The sequence below is a fragment of the Triticum aestivum genome, chromosome 7D (genome assembly GCF_018294505.1).
Source record: "Triticum aestivum cultivar Chinese Spring chromosome 7D, IWGSC CS RefSeq v2.1, whole genome shotgun sequence".
NCBI lineage: Eukaryota > Viridiplantae > Streptophyta > Magnoliopsida > Poales > Poaceae > Triticum > Triticum aestivum.
Genome location: NC_057814.1, coordinates 21,408,725 through 21,416,193, shown reverse-complemented (window position 1 = coordinate 21,416,193; position 7,469 = coordinate 21,408,725). Strand labels below are relative to the sequence as shown.

General features: G+C 44.0%; 2 pseudogenes; both read right to left on the bottom strand.

Annotated features, from left to right (window-relative positions):
• Nucleotides 1–1,740: 1,740 nt before the first annotated feature.
• LOC123171722 (uncharacterized) lies at nt 1,741–1,879 on the bottom strand (annotated as a pseudogene).
• A 918-nt stretch (nt 1,880–2,797) lies between these two features.
• Nucleotides 2,798–6,060, bottom strand: LOC123170655 (disease resistance protein RPM1-like; annotated as a pseudogene).
• Nucleotides 6,061–7,469: the final 1,409 nt, after the last annotated feature.

The window sequence follows — 7,469 nt, the reverse complement described above, 5'->3', positions numbered from 1 at the left end:
GTATTCCCCCCCCCCCCATGATCAGTACCGGAGAGATGTGTTGGTAGGAGAAGAATTTCTTTCCTAAGGAGTGCGCCGGCATTAGGATGAAGATCAGCAAATGGGAATTTGGTTTCATCAAAAACAACATCACGTGAGATGTAGACGCGACCGGTGGAGACATCGAGATACTTGACTCCTTTGTGTTGTGCACTGTATGCAATAAATACACACTGTTTTGATCGATACATGAGCTTGTGATTGTTGTATGGTCTAAGATTGGGCCAACAAGCGCAGCCAAACACTCGAAGGGAATTGTAGTCTGGTTTTGTATGAAGGAGTCTTTCGGTGGGCATGTCATTATTAATAACACGACTCGGCAGCATGTTTATGAGGTGAACTGCCGTAAGGAACGCTTCGTCCCAAAACTTAAGCGGCATGGATACTCGAGCCAAAAGAGCAAGGCCAACTTCTACTATGTGCATGTGTTTGCATTCGGCAGACCCATTCTGTTGATGGGCATGCGGACACGACACATGATGAGACATGCCATGTTTTTGGAAAAATGAGTTTAGCTTCTCATACTCACCTCCCGAATCAGATTGGAGGGCGATGATTTTGGTGTCAAATTTTCGTTCGACGAGAGCTTGGAAGTTAAGACAAACTTGAAACACGTCGGATCTTTTCTTAAGAAGATAGATCCAAGAAAATTTGCTAGAGTCATCGATGAAACTAACGTAGTATGTATGTCTACCAACAGAAGTAGGGGCAGGCCCCCAAACATCGGAAAAAATGACTTGCAATGGTTTGGTAGAAATACTAATAGAAATTGGATAAGGTAACTCATGACTTTTAGCTTTCTGACATGAATCACAAATTGTTTCGACATCACGCTCTCCAACATATGAGAGTTTATTCTTCATAAGCAAACGTTCAACTAAAGGAAAAGTTGCATGCCCTAATCGATCGTGCCACCGTGTTGAAGATAGCTTGGTGGCACTGAAAACTTGTTTATTGAATCCTCTAATTTCCGGAATCAAGGGGTAAAGCCCACGAACGCATCTACCTCGATAAAGCACCTTCTTCGTTGTCTGATCCTTGATTAAAAAATAGAAGGGGTGAAACTCAAGGAAGACATGATTATCAATAGCAATACGATGAACGGAGAGAAGATTTTTGTAAGCACTAGGGACATGCAGAATTTTTCTGAGATGAATTTTCCTATGAGGGGTATTAATAATTGAGTGACCAACGTAACGAATCTTCATACCTTCTCCACTGGCAGTGTGGATGTGGTGTTTGCCGCGGTATTTCTCACGCATGGTCACCTTCTCGAGTTCACCGGTGATGTGGTTGGTTGCACCGCTGTCCACATACCAGTTTGTATCCACTCCATATGAGCCATCAGCAGCTTCGACCACCTTCTCATCCGAGGACGAGTCACCATCATCATCAAACCGGTACCAACAGTCTTTTTCTATGTGGCCGGGTTTGCCACAGATCTGACATCGTACGGCATCGGGGCGCTTATTGGAAGACTTACGGCGGCCGCCCTCTTGTTGGTGTAGGAGGGTCGGCCACCATTGCCGCGAGAGTCGCCGCGATCACCGCGGTCGCCACGGGTGTTGTTGCTATTGTTTCCCTTGCCAGGGGTTAGCCCGCGGTAGCGTGAGCCACCACCTCGACCGCGCATGGCGGCGTTGGCAGAGGACTTGAAGACGCCACCGCCGGAGTTCGCCCCCTGGAACAGTGCCACCCTTTGATTGAAGTTGCTCATCTGATCATACAGTTCGTCAAGGGTGACATGCTAAGTGCGGGCATCAAGGGCAGAGACGAGGGGTTGATACTCCATGTCGAGGCCGGCCGTGATGTAGGAGATGAGCTCGTCGTCGTCGAGTGGCTTGCCAGCAGCAGCAAGCTCGTCGGCGAGGGAGCGCATGTGCGCGAAGAAGGCCGCGACGGACTGGTTGCCTTTCTGTGCGTTCGCAAGGGAGACGCGGATGTTGTTGATGTGAGACAGCGACTGGGACGAAAACATGTTCGCCAGCACTGTCCAGAGCTCGTGTGCATGGCAGATCAAAGTCACCTACACGAGCACCTCCTTGGAAAGAATGTTCAGAAGATAACCAAGTACCTGCTGATCTTCTCGGAACCAGATCGAATGAAGGGGGTTTGGTGTAGCCATCTCCTTCACGTCCTTGTCCTTGGTGACGACGGTCTTGGCTGGTTCCGGCGTGGTGCCGTCAACGTAGCCATAGACGCCCGCGCCTCTGAGCTGCGGGGTGATCTGCGTGCGCTAGAGGATGGAGTTTGTGTGGGTGAGCTTTTCGGTAATTTGGCCGATGATGGTGGAGTTGGATGAGCTGGAGGAGGCCATGGCGGAAGCGAGTTAGGGCTAGATGAATGGAAGAGTTAGGCTCTGATACCATGTGAAAAGGCTGGGAACGTCGTGCCTTTGCCAGGGCCGACGGCTTCGTGTTTATATGCAGGGTCGCGACCTCCCTGATAGCGTACAAGTTGTTGGGATTACAATCTTGGAGAACAAGAGATAGACTAGAGATAGATATCCAAGTTAACAAGAATATAAATCATAACAAACTCCTATTCTATCCTACGCTACACAGCTTCGGTCGTCATATCCCTTGGTGCACATAATGAGGGTTGCTCCTGTCACGTTGATACACATGTTGTTTAACACACTTACCTTGATTGACAGAAGCGGCGAACAGCAGGCATGGCTGAGAACAATGTCAGCGGTGGCCTTCTCCCACTCGATGGTAGCCAGTATCAAGGCAGACATAGCGTGTATGCAGTGGGATCATGTACTGCCAGGGGCCATGGGGCTGCTTACAGTGTACATCTGAGCATATGAATCACAAACAAAGTTTTATTTAACAGCCACAGCTGAAGCAGGTTATATCATACATAGTTCACAACCAGCGCAGAGGAATAGAAGGAAGTAGTTCAAACAGGTAATGCAAAGGGGAAAAAATAGTCCGAAAATGAAAACACGACATACAATTAGTGTCATCCTATTTGCAGCTAATTATCATGCTTGACAAGCAGCACCCGAAGTAGCAGGAGCAGTGGTAAACACAGGCAGCAGCATAAGTGAAGAAGACCGTGCGCGTCTTGAAAAAGCAGAGGAAACGCTGAAGGTTCATCTTGTAATCTCAAAGTAGGAGCAGCAAACAAACACAGGCCGTATTGTAGTACATCGGCAGCGGCACGAACTTATAACTCACTGAATTGAATCTGCATAACCATCACCATATCTTAAACTAGTAAGATTAAAGACGAGGGAGGAATCAAGTAGTGGTACTAGTTGGTAATAGCTTACACGTGTACCTCCGCATTTCACGACCAGTGTGGCAGGTCAATCTCGGAGTGTATACCACCACTGATCCCCTCGAATTGCAGAGTGGCGAAGCAACGTCAAGAAGTCACTGCTGATCTCGTAGAAGCCTAGATGCTGGAGGGGCACGAGGAACTCAATGCCAGCTGGGACCTCCGTCATGCTGCTGAGGTTAACTAAGGTTAATTTCTCCAGGCTCACCACGGCACCTTCTGCTATCTCTAGCCGACTCAGATTAGGCATTTCATATAGACAGAGAACCTTTAGCTTGGGAAACCACCCCATGAGAAATGCCAAATGCTCTCCATTGTATGCCCTAGTCAAATCTAGATGTGTCAAGTTTGACAACCGAGAAAGGGATGGCAGGGGGTCTTCTCTCAGCTTGACAATTTATATAAGTTCTGCCCCCCCCCCCCCCCCCCCCCCCCCCAACAACTTGGAAGATAGGAGACTCATCCAGCACCCCTTCCACTAGCCGCTCTCTCAAACTTAGCTTTTGCAGGTTTGGCTGATGGACATTCAACAGGAGCACCTCGTTCTCATCACTTGCAATCACATCTAGGAAGGACAAATACTGCATCTTAACTAGAGACTCACCGATACTTCTACAGTAGATTCCCTTCACATTCAGTAACCTCAAGCTTCTAACTTGCCTCAGCTCCCCTAAATGTCCAACAGAATCATCCTCTAATTCTAATGCTTGTAGCGTCTGAAGGTTTATTAGATTTCCAAGTCCATTGGGGATATGCACACCACTGCAACTTGCAAGCTCTCTCCAATTTGAATCAATTACTCTCTCAGCAAATAAGTGCCTGAGCTTCTTCAGTTTCACAATCCCACTAGGCAACTCATGTATATCAGATTCATAAAGGTCAAGTGTCAACAAATTTGAAAGCTTCCCAATAGACTTCGGGAGCATCTTCACCTTTGAACCATGCAAACTCAAATGGCGGAGATTAAAAAGATCGCCAATAGCATCTGGAATCTTCTCAATGGGCAGACCACTCAATTCTAGCACTGTCATATATCTTGACTCTGTGAATAGAAAAGGTATAGTGGATGATGGCATGCTATTGTCCAATGTAATCACTGTACAAAGTTGGTATATACCAGAAATTGGCTGATTCTTCTTCTTCTTCTTTAGTTTGTGGACTACCAACCGTCGTCCAACCATCTCAAGAGACCCCTCACATTTATTGTCATAAGTAACACGAAAGCAGTTCTTTTGGCACAAGTCCAACCAAATGTGTTCCTCTCGACAAGTTGTAGCATGTTTCTGTCAACCAACTCCTTTAAATAGCCCTCCACCACTTCTTCTAATGTGATGTCACCCCTCTCCTCGACAAACCCCTCTGCTGCCCATAACCGTGCAAGTTGTTTCCTGTGTAAAACATAGTCTTCTGGAAATAGACTGCAGTACAAGAAACAACTTTTCAAGTATGTTGGAAGGTAGTCGAATCTTAGATACGAAACATTCCTTATATGGTCGAGCCTTGAATTATTGATTATCTCCCACTCAGTTGGTCATTTATCCTTCTCCATCCTTCCATGGTTTTTCTCACGCACACGCAAGAGGCTACCAATTGACACAATAGCAAGAGGCAAGCCTTTGCACTTGATAGCTATTTCCTCGGACAATGGCTTCAATTTTGTAGAACATTCATGGTTTGTATATTTTGGAAAGGCTTTCTTACAAAAGAGATCCCATGCCTTGTCTTTTTGTAAAGCTTCAAGTGTTAAGATATATCCCTGAGAGGCAAGTGCAGCAACATCTCCTTCCCTAGTTGTGATTCTCAATCAACTGCCCTTATCATTATGAATAGGCACCCTAGACGAATCATTAAATGCTTCTGGAGTCCAAAAGTCAACCAATATGATGAAATACTTCCGTTGCTCCAGATATTTCTTTAGTGACTCTTCAAGGCTCATGATGTCCATAGCCAGAGTGCTAGCAAGAACACTGACATTATCTTTAAAAAGTTCCTGGATTATATTTCTCAAGACATCTTCTCTAGAATAAGTTTGAGAGATGGAGACCCAGGCGTAGCACTGGAATTTCTCCCTCTCCTTCTTGTAGACATTTGCAGCTAAAGCAGTTTTACCAAGACAACCCATTCCAAGCAGGCTTATAACAGAGCATCGAGATCATCACCTGCTAACCATTGCTCGAGTTTTTCTCTGTTTCTATCTACCCCCAATAGATCTTCATCAAGACAGCGTGAAATGTTAGCTAGATCTTGGGATCTCTTGACAATGTAATTTGAGCTGTCTTCCCTGTTGTTTATTATGGGAACCCAACGGTTTTTTGCATCTGACAGGTGTGAAAGGTCTTTCTCTATTTTCTTCACCTAGGAAGCTATCCTGTTCAAAGAAAGCAAAGATCTTGGCTTCTTGAAACCCTTCTTCAGAAATAAACAACAACCAATATCATGTTCCCGACCAACAAGATACAAGTACTCATCCACCATGTCCTCCATCACATATGCTACTTTATGTACCTCCTCCAACCAGCCCTCATATACTTGATTCTTGCGACTACGAATGTCCATCTGACATAGAATATCATGCATTATGTGAAGCTCCCTACCAACACGGCCCATACTACCCTGTAGTTCTAGTAGTTGTGTGCCATACTTTCCAAACTGTACGCGGGCCTGGTCTTCCGCTGCCATTGTCAAGGCAATTCCAATCTTTCTAATGGCTAGAAGAATCACAATCTCCGCCATTACTTTGAGAATTGCTAATGTCTTGTGTTAGGTGGTGGCCTAGTTATATATTGTCCTCTGTATTATTAGAGTGACCACTGTAAAATGAAGTGATACGTTAATTATAAAAAAATAGTGAAGTTCTACTACTACCAACTATGAAGCACCTGCAAAAACACTTCAAAACTCACCAAACGGTTGCCATAACACTTAAAAACTCTCCAACCACAATGGAAAAGTAAAATAAGTAGAACTTTCCCATGAAATACTACTAAAGTCTTAATTCATATTGTTAAGTTATCTAATTCTAACCGAGATAGCCAAGCAAAGTTAGCTCTTTCGATAGGCATGTCCATGAATTTTAAAACAATTGAGACTGTGCTATAGTCAACTATGGCAAACAGAATGTTATTAACTAGCAACAAGGACTAGTGGCACTTCACCAAATAACCGCTCATGTATGTTCATCTTCCCTATAGGGATATATTAGGTTGAAACAGCCCAAATGTTGAAATTTGAACCAAGTCAAAGAGGAAACAAATCTGGCATACCTGCCAGCTTGCTAATATGCATATTCTACTTCCAAGTAACTTGGCTCAGTATTTCCTTGGTATCTATGTAATTAATATCCCCAGATATATGGAGAAACTAATAGCTAAAGTTTTTGATTAAGATACAAGAAAGAAACTTGTAGCGCAATCAAGAAATGTATAATAAAGCAAAATTGTAGTGTCATAAATGTCTTTAGGCAAATCAATATGTACTCCCATGATTACAGTTACTCCAATTAAAAGGAACCATCAATTTTCACTTCGGGAAATCCTCACACAAAACGAATGTTCGTTTTATGAGGTAGAATTTTCCACAAGAGCATATGAAAATTTCCAATATATTGTATCTTCAATGCAAGAGCATATGTCTGGCCCAATTTCCCATACCAACAAGCATTATCAACAGCGACGTTAGAGATTAATTCCAGATATTTTGGCTACCTAGGAAAACAATGGATGGCAACTACAACCTGAACATACATACATGCCAGCTCACCAGACCTTGGCACTGACAAATTAAGCTCGTCCTTTTCCAGAAGAAATCTTATTTTGTTTATGTTGTCGTAAGAAATCAAAATGTGTCACCCACAAGCTATACTAGGTTTGCCAAGTTCGAAATATACAACATAAGTGAACTTTATTTCCACCGAGGAAGATTGCTCTGAGTGCAACCTAAGATAGGAAGGAAAGTAGTGAAGGATGATGCACCTGCCTTGTTATGTCTTAGATCTAATCGATCTTGGTAACCTCCTTCTGCACTTTTGAATCTGAAACCACCAGAACAATCTTCTCATAAAAAGAAAAAGAAGAGACCTCATGGCTTAGTTGGTCTTGTTGTCAATGTAACTTGATTATAGACATTTTGAACTCTCATGGAGT